This window comes from Marmota monax, unplaced genomic scaffold (genome assembly GCF_021218885.2).
Source record: "Marmota monax isolate L192 unplaced genomic scaffold, Marmota_monax_Labrador192_F-V1.1 WCK01_AAM20220418_F8-fsc00231, whole genome shotgun sequence".
NCBI classification, from domain to species: Eukaryota; Metazoa; Chordata; class Mammalia; order Rodentia; family Sciuridae; genus Marmota; species Marmota monax.
This window is the reverse complement of record NW_026693458.1, coordinates 1215028-1232262: the sequence shown is the minus strand read 5'-3', so window position 1 is coordinate 1232262 and position 17235 is coordinate 1215028. Positions and strand designations below refer to the sequence as shown.

General features: G+C 47.1%; 1 protein-coding gene across 1 annotated transcript in view; it reads left to right on the top strand.

Annotated features, from left to right (window-relative positions):
• Nucleotides 1–17235, top strand: part of Cenpp (centromere protein P) — a 235634-nt gene that overhangs the window by 214178 nt on the left and 4221 nt on the right. The gene's annotated exons all lie outside the window — the stretch shown is intronic.

Below are 17235 nucleotides of genomic sequence, written 5' to 3'. Positions count from 1 at the left end.
CAGCCTTTGCACACACTTGCTCTTGAGCCTGTTCATACCACCTGTTCAGATTCCCAGCCCGCTTTTGCTGCTCAGGTGACCACCAGACTCAAAGCGGGAGTGTGCTGGCCTCCCCTTCACTGTTCCTCTTGAACCCCCTGAGTCACATGCTCTGCACCTGGGCCACTCCTGCTCTGCCAGGTGCCTCCTGGGCTGAGGGCAGCAGCTGCGGAGCCGCCTGGAGATGGCGCTGCCCCAGCTGTGGGTTGCCAGCCGAGGAACAGAGCCCTTTCCAAGCTGCAGTGCGCAGAGCAGCCTCTGGAATAGCTTAGGGCAGGCTGCTGTTCTGACCTCAGGTTTTGCCGCACCAATCCTGCCTCCCGCTGGGCCGACCTGTGGCCCCCACTGGCACTGGCGTGGCTCCAGAGCTGTCCTCCTCCCTTGTCTGACTGTCCAGCATCGAGTCCAGGGAAAAACCTCTTGCCCCCACATCGCAGAGAAGCCGTGGTCTGTGACCCCCACCCCAGGCGAAGCGAGGCTGCCAGCCTTCCTCAAGCCCTCCACCTTGAGCCTCCTGCCAGAGCTGTGCTAAGGGCTGTGAGATGATTGTGCATTTAGGGAGGACGTCAGACCAAGGATCCTACAAATGCGTAATTTAAGCCAGTTATGACAGATTATTGCTGAATGCCTAAGTTTCTTCATCTTATAAAGTCTAGTTATAATCTAAATTGAGAATTACCACATGTTCACATTACTTCTTTATCACCTTTTGTCCCATTTTTAATTGTTTTTCAATAGGTTTTAAGGAGTATATTCATCTATAAGCACAGACTACACAGTATCATCCTCGCTCTCCCTATAACACCTCCCAAAAGAAAGGCTGATTATTTCATCTGACAATATGCAGTTTGGCTCTTCAGGAGAAGCATAGTTCTGTTAAACCTCTCCTTGCTACAAGATGGAATGAGTAAATGGCTTCACGAGTGGTGACGTGTTAACATGTTAATATAAGCCAGTCACATAGGAGTGCTTTATGAGAGTATCCCTCTCTCATTCACATACAAAGACTGAGGAACAGAAAAGACCCAGAGAAATTTTTAAAAAGAAAGAAAGAAAAGAGAAGACCCAGAAACATTTGCAGCTGCCCCAAAGTCACCTTCAGGCACTGACTGAGCAAGTTAAGTTCTCTGATGAGGTGTCAGGGGTGAGGTACATGTCAACAAAGGACTTTAGCTTCTCTGATTCTGTTTAACACAGATTTTTTAAAAAATATCTTTATTTTGTTTATTTATTATTATGTGGTGCTGGGGTTGAACACAGTGCCTCATGCGTGCTAGACAGGTGCTCTACCACTGAGCCATGACTCCAGCCCTAACACACAGATAGTTAATGACTTGTTCTACAGTTTTTTTCAAAGTCTGACTTTGGTGTCTCTGTGCATTTTCTTGCTTCATAAGAGGCAGTAAAGCCTATCTAGTCAGTATTCAGTGCTATGGTACTTGTAAATAAAGAATCCTTTTTCTGGACAAATGTGTGAATAAATGATGTGCTTAAAAGGTTCTTCACTTTAGGGCTGGGGTTGTGGCTCAGCAGTAGAGCACTCGCCTAGCACGTGCGAGGCCCTGGGTTCGATCCTCAGCACCACATAAAAATAAATAAATAAAGATATTGTGTCTGACTACAACTAAAAAATAAATATTAAAAAAATATTTTAAAAAAAGGTACTTCACTTTAAAAAACATCATAGAGTTCATGTTTGTTTGAGGCTGAAGTACAACTTTTAGGAAATTGGAGTCTGTCTTTTGGACATTTTGTCTTTAAGAAAAAAGCAGACAGCTTCGCCGTCTTGGCCTTCACTCTCTGTTTCCATCCCACTGCTGGCCAGGACGGCATGATCACAGTTAGCTGTTATGCAAGTCTCCGGGCCTCAGGGGCCCTTGTCCCTCTCCAGCCCTTAAACACAGCATCTTGTGTTTCCAAATAAAGCTAAGAACTGTGCAGTCCTTTTCCATTTCTTTGGTCAGCCTTGGCTTCTGAAAATTAGTGTGTTTCTTCAAGTTTATTTAAACCTACAAGCAAGCCAAATTACTTCTTGAAATACATTTTTTATTTTTAACTGACACAAGCTGAATTATTAATAGAGGAAGATTTGAAAAACAAATAGAAACTCACAAACACCAAAACAAATGTCTACACCTAAAATCTTCATGTAACAAAGATTTCTAGACTGCGGTTCTTAGCCTATTTATTTCAAATGCAATGCAGCTAATTCTAGTTGAGCCAAGTCACATTGGACCATAGTTTCAGGATAGACAAATATAAAGCACTTGAAATTTTCTACAAATGATCCCAGAGAGAGTCAACATTAAAAATCTCCTTATCTTCTGATAACTGTAATCCTTTCCAGATATTTTCGGATAACTTTAATCCTTTCCACATACTGAAATACTAGGAGAACAAAAAGGCACTAAAAACATTCAGAACACTCAGAAAAATAATCAGAATTCCTTGTGTATTGGTATAAAATGTTTGGGGAGAAATCCAAAGCATACTTGTGTGTGTGTGTGTGTTTGTGTATTTTTGCAGTGCTGAGGGTTGGACCCAGGGCCCTGGCACAGGCTAGACAAATGCTCTACCACTGAGCTGCATCTCCAGCACTATTTTACTTTATTTTGAGACAGGGTCTTACTAAGTTGCCCAGGCCGGCCTCAAACTTGTGATCCTCCTACCTCAGCATCCCAAGTAGCTGGGATTATAGGTAGGCCCTACCAAACATGCTTTGAAACATATTTACTGAAAAATATGCCTTTTCAATCCTCACCCAAGAAAGACACTGTGATTGCTCCCTGAACAGTATCCCAGGCACTGAAGCATGCAGAATGGTTACAGATGGCTAGTCTTAATCCAGAAGTTCATGGGAAGCAAAGTACATTATATGTTCTTTGGACCAAATCCTGGAGAATCTACAATGTGTTGTGCATTATGGTCACTGTTGTGTAGGATGGATACGGCAAAGCGCTGATAGATCCACAGACAGGCGGTAAAGTCACCAGGATGGCTACAGTGCTTCCAGAGGAGAAAGCAGCAAGGTGACAGCAAAAGGGATGGCGTCTTCGCCTATGTCATGATGTTTTAATTATAAACTTAGTTTATTTATGTACTTATTGTCTGTCTTCTCCACCAAGTTGTGTGCTTCCTGAGTCAAGGATGCTGCCTTTACTTTTTAATTCTTTGTTGAAATATACACATATAAAAAGGGATGTACATCATAAATATACAGTTTGATGTTTTTTCACAAAAGGAATTTGTAGAACTACCACTCAGGTCAAGAAACAGAACTTGAGCAGCCCCTAAAAGCCCTTCTGCTCCTTCCAGTCATCCTTTCACTGTGGGTGAGCACTCTGCTGGCTTCTAGGGGAAGGGCCAGCAGCCCGCTATTAACGCTGACATGGATGGAATTGGGCCATGGTCCCCGTTGTGCGTGACCACAGATCATCCATCTCGTCGCTGTGTGGTATTCCACTGTGTGATGTACCACAGAGTATTTATCACAGTGTCCTGTGCATTCTCTAGTTCTGGCCATTACAAACAGGGCCACCATGAGCATGTGAGAACAGGTGCAGATTTATGTTGGGTGAACCGATGAGTCATGGGGTACATGTATGTTACCAGACAGTTTCCAAGGTAACTATGCCAACTTACACCATCAGCAGTGTCCAAGTACTCCAGTTGCTCACTCCTGTTTCAACACTGTTGGTGGTGGTTTTTAGCCCACTGGGCGTATATGTCATGGCGTACCTTTTGGTCTTAGTTTGCATTTCCCTGATGTGGCATTTCTTGTGTTTTTCTATGAATACCCAGCGTTTTCAACCTCAGATGTGTTAACATCATGCCTGTGTGTAGTTGGGGCTCTTTCACCACAAGGTCAGAGGGTGGGACAGCATTGGCTGAAGTGGAAAAAGGAACTTGAACGGCTCCTGGCTTGCAGGAGGGCGGGAGCAGTCCAGACAGTCGGAGAAGTGCCGGCCCGTGTCACCATCTCCCTGTGCTGAGCTCCCATCTCCAAGGCACGGAGGCTGGCCAGGGGACCAGGGGCTGGCCAGGGAACTGTGCGCTGTGTGGAAGGCGCTGGTGGGGCCGTGAGGAGACGAGCCTGTCCTGAGCACAGGCCTTTGGGATTTGTGCCAGAAGAAGGGAGATGAGAAAGCTTGCTGGGCAGAGAAAAGCTGGACCATGGCATCTTTACACACCAGGGACGCTGTGAGATCATCTCAGATGCACGTCAGGTTGTGTGGGCCACCAACAGAGAAATCTAAAGTACTTTATGCTAAGAGTTCCTCTAGGGAAACAGAGCCATTTCAGGGCACAAAGGATTTTCTGTCTTGCTATCCTCTCTTACCCTAATTCAGGAGATGTTTCATGTTCAAATACGAATGGTTTATAAGATCCCTTTTGCCAATTCGTGGATGATCTGTAGGAAATAGATGAATGGGAACACAGTGTTTTCTACTCTTCCATTATCTCTTCTGACTTTAAAAGTCAAGCCATAATAAGCTGGTTCCTTCCTCTTGCCCAGGCCAGCAAGGAAGGAGAACAGTGATTAGTATTGGTGGAGCTGTTTCTGTGGTCTGTGGCCAGACTGTGAGGCGAGTGTTATTCTAGGGCCCAAATAAAATGCATTTTCTCTTTAAAATCTTTAAGGAAAACAATGGGAGCCCCTCATAAGATAACCGAGGTCACTTACACTAGGAGAGTTCACAGAGGAAAAGGTGTAAAGAAGTAGGAATCCAGGTGCACTTTGCTACCATCCCCAGTAACCTCACCTGTGATGTATCCTGGATAGAGCCCTGGAATAAAAATAAAGGACATTAAATAAAAACTAAGGACATCTGAATACAGGAAGGACTTAGGTGATAATAACGATGCACAACATTAGTTCGTTTATTGTAGCTAGCGTGCCAACACTCATGTAAGATGTTACGGACGTGGGGTGGGGGAGGGGACTCGGCACTGTCTTCATAATTTTTCTGCCATTCTAAAACTGTTCTAATTGAAAGAACTCATGCTGGAGAGATGCCTTGTGAATGTAAACAATGTGGGAAAGCCGTTGCTTGATACAGTAACATTTTAAAACATCAAACAACTTATACAGGAAAAAATCCTTACTAAAGAAAAAAATGTGAAATGACTTGATTTTGGGGTTCTGTTTTAAACCTGAGAGTAATTGTATTGTAGAAAAGCCCATTGAATGCAAATAAATAAATAAATAAAAAGACAAAGAGAAATAATTAATAAATAAATAAATAAAAAGTTAATGTAAGGGCTAGGGCTGGGGCTTAGTGGTAGGTGCTTGCCTCGCACACGTGAGGCATTGGGTTCGATCCTCAGCCACATAAAAGTGAAATAAAGATTGTGTTTCCACCCACAATTAAAAAATAAATATTAGAAAAAGTCAATGTAAGAAAAAAATAACAGCAGGCCCTGGAGGAGCCTGTCAAGGGGGGTCCCTGAGACTTCTGCTCTCTTGTCTCAAGTGAATGCCCCTCTGACCCCCACCCCTCATTTACACCTCAGCTGGTGCATGAGGAACCTAAAGTTTTCTTGAAAGGTGGCGAGCAGGGAGCCCACTTAGCACAGCCACTTGTACTGCTGCTCTGGGCGCTGGTGCAGACAGTCTGTGAGCCTTGTTGTTCTTATTTTTTAAAACAGGCATAATTTTATGTCCCTGCTTCTTAAAGGTGTTCTGTGATTCAATGCATAAAAGATCTTTCAGAACTAGAACTGCTATGCAAATAGAATGAATCATGGCTGCTGCTGGCGCTGCTTTACTATGGCTTTCCCCCCCCCCCTCAAGCGTTGATTCTTTTGCCCTGGGTTAATTTTATTTTTCCATAACCATCAGCTCTTGAGGTAATACAAAATTTTAACCATTTAAAATTCAATCTATGGGTCTGGGGTTGTGGCTCAGGGGTAGAGCACTTGCCTGGCATGCACGAGGCACTGGGTTCAATCCTCAGCACCACATAAACAATAAATAAATAAAATGAAGATATCGTGTCTATCTACGACTAAAAAATCTTTAAAAAGAAAACTCCATCTATGTATGTTGTTTTGGTTTGGTTTGGTTTCAGGGTTTTTATTGTTTGTTTGTTTGTTTTTGGTATCATACCAGGGATTTGACTCAGGGGTGCTTAATCACTGAGCCACATCCCCAGCCCTTTTTGTTTTTTTATTTAGAGGCAGTGTCTCACTAAGTGGCTTAGGGCCTCACTGAGTTCCTGAGGCTGACTTTGAACTTGTGATCTTCCTGCCTCAGCCTCCTGAGCCACTGGGATTACCTGGCCTGGCTCTTGAGCTATGTGAGTTATTCATGCCTTGTTTTCCTTTGTCCTAGAGATAGGGGATTGTTCTTTTTCTAAGAAGTATTGACTCTTGGTTCTTTTATTTCCCCTATCTTTAAAAACACAGTATTGGGCTGGACGTGTGTGGGGGAGTCTGTAATCCCAGAGACTCAGGAGGCTGAGGCAGAAGGATCACAAGTTCAAGGCTACCCTCAGCAACTTAGTAAGACCCTGTCTCAAAATAAAGAAAAAAAAAAGTGCTGGGAATGTGGCTCAGCGCCGCTGGGTTCAATCCCAGATACCACCCCAAAAAAGTATTTGAATGTAGGACTCTAAAGTGAGTTTAGACATACATCATGGGCTTTATTCATAAAATATAATTTAAACATAATTTCAACCTTAAATGCCATGTCCAAACTAGCTGTTAAGTTTGGAGGAAAATTAAAAACATGGTTGAACACAAAAATCCCCTAAAATAACAGATTGAAATAGATAGCATTGCCTGTACACCCTAACATAGCCTTTCTAACATGACAGTAAAGATAACGAACGCCCTTGCCCATCTCAGGTACTTGGGGTTGAACCCAAGGGTGCTCTGCCACTGAGCCACATCCCTAGCTCATATTTATTTATTTTGAGACAGGGTTTCTTGCTAAGTTGCCCAGACTGGCCTCAAGCTTACCATCCTCCTGCTCCAGCTTCCTGAGTAGCTGGAATTGCAGACAGGCACCAGTGTGCAGGCATTTAAAAGACATAAATATGTAGGTAAAGAACAGGCCGGCAGAAGGCAACAACAGAGTGTTGGAAGCTAGGAAGCTGAAACGGTGTTTGCCTGAGACCACAGAAAGCCTGGAAGATGGCTGTGTTCTCTAGAACCCCAGCATGCTCAGAAAACAGATAGCAGGAACCTGAGGAAGGGCGGAGTGGCAGAGGGTCTGGTTGAAAGTGTGTGAGGCGACAGGCTACCCCCATCCCACGGCTGTCCCCACTGTGATGACCAGCCTACGTGTGGGAAAAATGGAACTGAGAAATTCTGAACTCTGGGCCCACTCTGGCTTTTTCTTTCTTTCTTTTTTAAATAACTTTCCTCTACAGAGAAAACTATGGATTTATCAATTTTAAAAGTAAGGCCTAGGAAGTTTCCTTTGTTAGATCTGGCTCTCTAAGTCAAAACACTCTTATTCATGCCTGGCACTAGATGGGGAATATATGAACAAAACTTTTTTAAAGCAATTATGTTCCCTAACAAAAATGCTTCTGTTACTACCATCAAAGTCAGTCCCCAGCATAACATGGAATCATGTTACAAAATGAGATCGTACTGAAACTTAACCTGTAGATTACAACAGTCTTTGAATTTAGAAATGTTCTATAGTAATATGTTTATGAGCTTAGGTTTTGGAATCTGACTGCCTTCGGTTTGAACCACTCTACTAGTTTTGTAATCTTGAGCAAGTCTCTTAACTTTTCTGAGCCTCAGTTTCATTACAATGGGCATCAGACCAAAAATTTCATACGACAGCTGAGGATTCAATGAGCTCATGCATGGGGCCTGCCAAGGTTACTCAGGGCTCAGAGTGGAGGAGGCTGGGCTGGGAGTGTCTAAGAACCCCTGTTGGCACACACACAACGGGGAGTGGGCCTCGCCCCCAGGCCCAGCAACGGCAGAACAATTTCCAGAGAGAAAACTCAATGTTAAAAATCTGGGAGTCCTGGATGGGAGGTTGGACGGGAGGGGATATTGAATGGGAAAGTAACTCATCTTGTTTTCTTTGGGGGTATGATGTGTGTTATGAGATGGAAAAGGCAAGCTTGGGTGTTCTGTCTCAGCAGGGTTTGGGCAGAGGGAGTTGAGAAGATGGGGCACCAGGGGCCTGACCACAGTGCCAGCTCAGAATGCTCTGTCGTCCCAAGACAGAAACTGCCACGAGTGCCAAAGATCAAAAACAAAAGATAAGTGAAATGTAAATACTGTTATAAAATAAAGGAGGACTTTTTTTGAAGAGTTTTTGTAGCTTTCTGGAATGAAAATTAAATATGAAAAAAAGTAAAAACTACGTGGAAGCAGAAGGAACTGTGGTTATGGGAATAAAGGAATTTCTGTTGAAATTTCATTCCTGGAGGTTTAAAACCATTTTGTAATCCAAAAGTACAGAAATGGCACCTGAACTGGGCCCTAATGGTGGCCCTAGAGCAAGGAGACTGAAAAAGAGAAGGCAGTCCCCTAAGGTTGGGGGCTGAGTCCAGCAAGACCACCGGACCTTCCTCTTCAGAGACAGCCCGGGCCACTGGAGGGATGATGTGCAGGGTGGTTGTTTTTAATCTGTTCTCCTTCTGTTTCCCAGGGTCACTTCCCAAAAGAAAACACTATAAAAAATAGGATGTAGTTCCTGCCAGACTTTGCTCCCCGCAGGGAACAGGGTCTGAGTCCCCCAAGCCCTGGTCACCTCCAGCCTCCAGGTGGTTGGTCTGTGTCTCAGGGATGTCCAAATTGCCTGGTGTACCACAGGCTCCCCAGGGACTGAGGCCCCTCCCTGATCCCTCAGGGTCAGAGGCCAGAGAGTAGCCAAGAGATCTCTAGTACCAAGCTCTGCTGCCTTATCATAAAAGCAGCCACGAGCTACATGGACCTAAATGAATGAGTGTGGCCATGCAGCCATGTGTCATTATGGACGCTGATGTTGACTTTCATATAATTTTCACAGGTCAAAACCTTTGCGTTCTTCCATCCATTTTTAGCTTGGGGACATACAAAAGGAAGAGTGCCTGGACTTTGGCATCTACCTGTTGTTGGCGACTTTCCAAGGGTCGTCCTCCACTGTGGTTCTCTCCCTGATGACCCAAGCTGGTTATTCATGCGCACATTGCTATTCATTTTTTTTAATTTCCCAAGTGTTTGCTTTAGAATGGCTGTTGGAGTCTATTTCCATTAGGAACCCTGAGGTTCTCCAGTTCTCCCCAAATCTGTGTAAACAAGAAATGTTGGGTGCAGGGAGGAAAGAGGCCTGCTTTGGAGTGATCCAGAGATGAGGCAACAAGTGCTGAGCTTGGGACCACCCCTCGGGCTTGGGCACATGGAGAGTGTTTGGTAAACACCCTTGAGAGGGTTCTGAGACATCAGCACAGAAAGATGACCACAGGTCACACCCAGGCTGGGCTGGGTCCTCCTGTCTTAAGAGATTTGTGTTTTTGGTCTGGTAACTGTTGGTGCTGCCACGACATTCCAACTTTCCCAGGTTCCTGGATGGATCTAGTGGTGCTGATCCTCAGGAGTCCTTGGTGGATGCCCATATTCATACACTAATGATGTCTGATCTCTGAGCTCTGAGCCCTGTGGGGTCAGCCAGATGTGGCACTGATGCCCCCGAGCCATGAGCAGCTGTGCCTGTTGTTCTTACAGGACAGACGTGGGGCAGACACGTGTGCCTGGGCCTGTGTGTTGTGTCTTGGGTCTGCAAGACCACATCCAGGAAAGTGTGCATCATATGGTTTAGAGGATATAACTCTGCAGCAAAACTTCATCCTGCTCTGTTTACTTCATGGAAAATTTGCTTGAAAAATATGGTTCAAGGGGCTGGGGTTGTGGCTCAGTGGTAGAGTGTTCGCCTAGCATGTGCAACGCCCTGGGTTCAATCCACAGCACCACATATAAATAAATAAAATAAAGATATTGTGTCCAGCTACAACTAAAAAATAACTGTTAAAAAAGAAAAGAAAAATATGGTTCAAGAGAAAATAGTTAAAGTCTGCTCCATTAACTTGGAAATTTGGTCTTTCCATGCTGTAATCAGGACTCAAGGTGGGGCACCGTCTGGCCAGCCGCAGCATGGGACTGTTAGTGCTTCAGCTGGAGGCACTGTGGAGCAAGTCTTCCCTTCCCATGGCTGTGCCAGCCAGGAGAGTTCCAGAAGGGCTTCTGATGCTGTGATGGTGGCTTCAAATAGGAAGGAGCTCTCCAGCGTTGCCCTGGGAAAGCCAGCCCTTCCCTTGCTAGAGCTCAAGACAGTCTGAAAACCCTGTCTCGGCTTCCTTGGTTCTCATGGCACATTCTGACCAAAAGGACCAAGGCACCTACCCAATCTTGCACCAGGACCTGAGAAGGTTCCCAGTGTCAGCTGCCTTGTGTCTACTGCATCACAAACCGTGTTTAGTTTTTTTTAAGATATTGCCTTTCCTTCCCTCAGCAGGGCAGCAGGCACTCTTGGGTGACAACAAACTAGCTGATCAAAACAAGGAAATGCCTTGAGTGGAGGCTGCAGCAATTCAGACTTGCAAAGTGTGTGGACTGAGGTGTCCAGATGAGCTCGTATGTGCTTGTTTTGAACACTATGCACAGAGAGGTGTGGGAATGGCCACTGGCAAACGCATGCATGTGCACACATACAAGCATCTGTCCTACCTCTTTCCACTGAGAGGCTCTAAAAGTAACGAGTACCCAGGAACAGCAAGCCCTGTCTTGGTCACCAGTACTACTGGCTCCTTGGAGAAACATTTCATTCTACAGCAGGGATGGGAAGAACAAAATGAGCCCCCAACAGCCTGTTGGCCAGAGTCAGGAAAGCCTCCAATGTGGGGCACATCAGAAGGTCCCAGGAGCAGCGTGTAGAGGCTTATGCAGGACAGACCGAGGAGGTGTGAGCATGACGGTCAACAGTGATCGCAAAAGGTTACAGCCCATGGAGAAAGACCTCACTTGGTTAGTGCTGGTTCACATAAGGAAGGTAGAAAGCCACCCTCAACAACCCTCACTGTGGTTGTATAGCCATTATCCTGGGGCCTGGCCGGGAGCAGGGGTCTTGGGACATCCCTGGCTTCTCTCCTGCCTGAACACATGGCATTAGAGCCAGCCTGTGCCACAGAGGGGCCACCTGCCACCCAGACTGTCAAGACATAACGTAGGGCAAGGCCAGCTCATATAGGGCCTGAGGATCAAGAAGGAGCAGGATGCTGCAGGGACATCAGGAAGGGACTCTGTGGCCTGGTTGGTGGTTTTGGTCATAAAGGACCTGTCCTCGAGTGCGGAGACACCTCTGTGTAGGAGCAAGAGGCAGAGTGAAGGGGCAGCTCAGCATTCTCTTCAGACACAGCTTCTGTAAATTCAGTTGTTTCAAATTAAATTTTAAAAACAGTCAAATGTGGCTCATCAAAGTGATTTCTCAAAGCTGTGCAGTTGACCTGGGCACCAAGCTCCTTGTTCCTGGCAGAGCAGCTGTGCCAGGAACCACGGCACCGCAGTCCCTGTGGTCTGAGTGGAACCAGCGACTGTCATCTACATATGGCATCGTGTATCACAGGAATGCATGTGCAGGACTTGGACCAGTGTACGGTGCAGAGGAACCACTTTGTAGTCCTTAGTTTCCTTTTTAAAATGAGGGCAGATCCCTGTCCTCAAGTGCTCATAGCATTTCTAAACCTTTTTGAAGCTTGGAGTGCTTCTCTCCAGTCGCAGCAGGCTAGGACAGCCAGGGTCATTTGAGCTCCAGGAGCCCTCCTGCAGGGAGCATCAGCACCCATTATGCCCCCTGCTCTCCTCCTCCACCCTTTTCCCTTCTCCCTGGATCATCCCAGGTGTCCAGGTACCAGAGCCTGGAGGCCCACTGCTGCCCAGCCTCTCCTGATGGGGCTGCTGGAAGCCATTCGTGCCTGCTGTTACCACCTGTGCCCTTCCTGACCCACCCCAGTCAGGCAGGCAGACGTCCTCCCGCCGCACAGGCACGGCTCTGCTTTCACCAGCCGCCTGGGCTGTCCCTCCTTGGCCATCCCTGCACACTTCCCAGGGACTCACCTGAAGCCAGGGCCCCATCTCTCACTCACCTCAGCAACAGCACCTGCCTCGCCACCCCAACTAGAGGTCCAAGCCAGGGGCGTCCATTCCCTCCCCAGAGTACACAGAGGCCACCCAGTGCCACGAGGGCCACAGTCCCCAGCTTCTTGCATAGCCTTGCTCACCCCACCCCCTCCACCCTCTCCTTGTCCCCTCCAGATGCACAGCAGCCACACTGCAGCTGTGGGACCAGTGTCCTGCTGTTCTCCCACCACCACCCACTGCTTCCGAGGACTCCCCACAGGGCCGTGACCCCTTTTGAAAATGTCAGTGAACATCCAGGTTCACATGTTGCCCCTTCTCTTGGGTCAATGTGCAGGAGTGGGATGGCTGGGCTGTGTGGTGATGTTTTATGTTACACACTTACTGATTACCAGTAAGAATGTCCGCTGGATGCGGGTGCACCACGTCTTCACCAAGACTCGGTGTTGGTCTTTCTGACATTAGCCGTGCTGGGGGCCTCCAAGTGGTTAGTTTGCGTGTCCCTAATTACTAGTAATACGTCTTCCGCTGTCCATGTCTCATCTTTGATTAAGCATCTTAATGTCATTGCCGTTACTTAAAAGTGGGTTGTTTATCTTATTACTGAGGTGTGATTTATCTTATTACCGAGGTGTGGTTTTTACATATTCTGTTTTTGCCAATATTTTCAGTTAGTTTGAGGCCAGCCTTTTTCTTTTCTTCTAGGAGTGTCTAATTACGAGCCAGGTTAGGAGGCATATGCTTGCAGTCCCATCTACTTGAGAGGCTGACATGAGGCAATCACGTGAGCCCAGGAGTTTAAGGCCAGCCTGGGCAACATAGTGAGATCCTTTTTTTTTTTTTTTTTTTTGGGGGGGGGGGGGGTTCTAATTATGATGAAGTCAATTTGTCATTTAGCCAATTTATGCTTCTTTTTATGATCACTGCTTTTCATTTTGTATCTGACAAATCTTTGGGTAACCCAAGATTACCAAGATTTCCTACTGTGGTTTCTTTCAGAAGTCTTTTTTTAGCTCTAACATTTATATCCATTGGTAAACTTTTATACATGGTGTGAGGTAGGCAGTGGGGTTCATTCTTCCATGAGGGTGTCCACTTGTCCCCGCATCAGTCCCTGAGAAATCCAGGCAACTTTTTCACCCACAGGGTAACCTCACTGAACTCGCTTCTGTGGATCCCACAAGCTTCCAAAATAGAAAGTTTTGAAAAACGTGGGTGCAGCCAAGACAGTTAAATGGGGAAGGACAGTCTCAGCAATCTGTGCTGATCAAGAACAATGTGATCACAGGCAGAAGAACACAGCTGGGCTCCCACTTCACACAGAAATCAAAAGTCAACTCAAAATTGGGTCAAAGACTTAATAAGAGCCAAAAATAAAATTCTTAACCGGATATAAATCTTCATGACCGTGGATTAGGCAATAGTGTCTTAGCTGTGACACCAAAAGCACACACAAAAATATTAAATGAAATAAAACAAATTGGACTCCTTCAAAATTAAAAACTTTGTGCTTCAAATGATACCATTAAGATCATAAAAAATACACAGAAAGGAGAACACTCTTCAATACCATACATCTGACAGGTGACTTACGCTGCTAATGGAATTATAAAAATAGCACAGCCACAGTGGGAAACAGCTTGGGATTCCACCCCTAGATGTGTAACCAAGAGAAAAGAAACCTTATGTTCCCATAATGATTGTAGCATTATTATTCCCAGTGGCCGAAAACTAAAAACAACCCATGTCTGTTAGTTGATAAGCCGATAAACAAAATGTGGCCAGTACCTGTCCAGTGCAGTGCTATTTGGCAATATGAAGGAATGATGTAATCCCTGCTAGTGCGTGGAGGGGCCCTGAAAAGACACTAAGCCCTGGTCACAAAACCCGCACACTGTGCAACTGCACTTGTTCGAAATATCTAGAATAGGGAAACCAAGAGAAGGGAAGGACGCTGGTGCTGCTGGTATATCACTAAAACCCGCTGAGGTGTGAACTTTAAATGAGTGCACTGTAGGGCGACCATGTGCACGGTACTGGGACCTAAACCCAGGGGTCCTCTGCTATTGAGCTCCACCCCCAGCCCTTTTTAAAATTTCATTTTGAGACAGAGTCTCACTAAATTGCTGAGGCTGTCCTCAAACCTGCAATAGTGCTTCCTTAGCCTCGTGTGCCAACACACACAGCCTTGACAAGCATTATATCTCAATTTTTAAAAATTCTATTCTTTCAATCATTCAGACATAATCTTTGGGAAAACAGTAAAGTCTAGGTGAGTGGACACCCGTGGACACAAGAAGTGTGCGCACGTTTCAAGAGTTCCATTTGGGTGGAAGGCGGTGTGCTCGTTCCTCTTGGCCCTGCACTAGTAGGGGTGAGACGCCTGCAGCCCAGCAGCGGCTGCAGCAGCACAGTGGGTGGCAGGTGTGGAATGGGCAGATATCCAATTGCCACATTCCCACTGCCACCAGTTTTCTATCATGAATACCAGGAGAGGCCTCCAATGCAAACTGCCCCATATGGCGAGCAGCTGGATAAACAACCATCTGGATTGCGGTCTGAGCACGTTCCTCAGGTGGAGTTTTCCTGAGGGAGGCTGGGGCCCCAGAAGGAAATGCCAGCGCCCGCCAGCCAGCAAGGCCCCCTCCCGACAGCCCCCTCCACAGCACAGCCTTCCCCAGGCACCTGTGGATGCACACAGCCTCCTGCGGGGCTCCTCCAGGCACCACAGCCTTGAGGTGCGCAGATCACTCCAGCTCTCTGCAAAGAGCCCTGGGTCCAAGGCTGAGTCCTTGGAGAGCTGGCCAGGTGCTTCCCTTCCCTGGCTTCACTGGTGGCTATCTGACGTCTCAGAGGTGCTTTCCAGATCAATTATAGGCTTCCAATTAACCTTGTGTGTACTTTTCTTTGGTGCTAGGGATTTAACCTAGGGGAGCTTAACCACTGAGCCACATCCCCCGCTCCTTTTTTTTTTTTTATTTTGAGACAGAGTCTTGCTAAGTTGCTGAGGCTGGCTTTGAACTTGCGATCCCCCTGCCTCAGCTTCTCAAGCCACTGGTCACAGGCGTGCACCACGTGCCTGGCTTGTGTGTATCTTCATGTAAAGTATTCTATATATATTGAACATATCTCCACCTTATCAATAGCTGTCCATCTTACCTCCTTGCCCATTTGATCATCTTTCATCAATGTCAGATATAGTAGTATCTGAAACTCTCCATCACTGTTAATCTTGGCCAGTGACCTCAAGCCCATCTTGGTTTAGTGAGATCATTTCTCCCTCAAAGCCACCTGTGCATCTGCTCAGGTGAGCTGGCCTTCACAGCACTGCAGTGACTGTCATGAGGCTGCCATTCTTGGGCTTGGCTCTCTGGCCCTTCTGTCAGCCTTTAATTCCTTCCTTCTGATTCCAGCTGTGCTCTGCAGTTGAGGTGACCAGACAAGGGAGTGAAGCAGGACAGGAGCAGATGATTAACTTACACAGAAGGACGCTTTCCACACAATCCTGAGTTCCCCAGGACATGCTGACACCGGGCCTTGCCCCGATTCAGCAGTTCTACTTTTGTCTTTATTGTAAAAACTAAAAGGAGTATATTTAGTGAAAACACCTAAACTCTTTTTGCTCCCAAAGAAGAAAAGCCTGGGGAGGCAAAGATTTGCTCCCTCTGGCTTGGAGGCTGCGCCGTGGCCCCATGCTGGAGCCAGCCCAAGCCCCTGTCGTCCCCGGAGCCCCACGTGCTGCTGCCAAGCACAGCCTGGAAGCTGAACTGCCACGTCCACACACTCTCCTTTATGTTCCTCAAACAGTTGTTATTAATTTAGAAGAGCTTGAGGTTTAAAAATCAACCAGCACTTTCCGCTTAAGTCACTTAGGTATACATTTTCTCCTAACAACTGTTCTGCCGAAATCGGTCATTATCTGTAAGCGGACCCCATGCCCACCCACTTTAGGGTCTGGATGCGTTCTTGCTTTCTGGCGGCTTAATGCACAGGGTGCTGGCAGCAGTTCTTACAGGGAGCTGGCTCCTTTAAAAGTTGTGACGCATCTTTGTCCCCACACAACCTCACTTGAGGGAGCTAAGCTGTTCAATCCAGCAAGTATCTGCCTCCCAGGAAGCTGTGCCAGCTGGGTCCCAGCCTGCCCCCTTTTCTCCTGGGACTGACTGGCAGACCACGCTTCTCAGGTCGCCTCACTGTCCTTCACAAGGCTTGTGGAGGCCACTGTGGCTTTGGTGTTGGCCAGGGTGGGGCCTGCATCAGACTTGAGCCATCCCCAGGTGGCCGTTTCCGTATCAGGCACGGTGGCAGGACACACAGACAAGAGAACCTTGAAATCTCATGATGAACCAACCTAGAGTTGTTGGCATATGACCCCGAACCCTACAACATGACTCCTAAGAGCAGATGGAAGTCTGTGGGAACTGAGCAGATGGGTTCTTGCTTCCCAGCTGTGAAGATGCCTGTAAAGCAAGCTCAACTGTCATGACACAGACGTGGCAGTTCTGGTAGGCAGGAGGCTCCCAGGTCCTGCTATGAATAACGTGTCCAGAGGCGTCGCAGCGTGTGGGGGAGCCCTACCTGCCCTGGAGTGGCGAGCCTAGACACGGGGAAAGTGCACCCTGTCTCCTGCAGTGGCTACAGAGTAGGGTGCAGCTCATCATGGAGCCTTCCCCTTGGTGCAGTGGGCGTCAGGGGGGATCCCAGGGGCTGTGCTCTGCAGTTGAGGTGACCAGACAAGGGAGTGAAGCAGGACAGGAGCAGATGATTAACTTACACAGAAGGACGCTTTCCACACAATCCTGAGTTCCCCAGGACATGCTGACAAACATGGATAAACAACCATCTGGATTGCGGCCTGAGCTGGGAGGATGCACAGTCCAGGAGCATCTGCTGTGGCAGTGTGGCAGCCACCACCCTCAGAGGCTCAGGGTGAAAGGCTTGGTGGCAGATGCCAGACCTCTGAGAACAGTCTTCACAGCTCAGGGCCAGGTTAGCAGACCTGAGCAAGGGGGCCTGCGACCAGGCTTGAGTGGGCGGCAGGCGGTGAAATCAGAGTTGTACAGTGGTTGGTCATGTGAGATGAAGAAACAGGGGAGGTGACAGGTCACG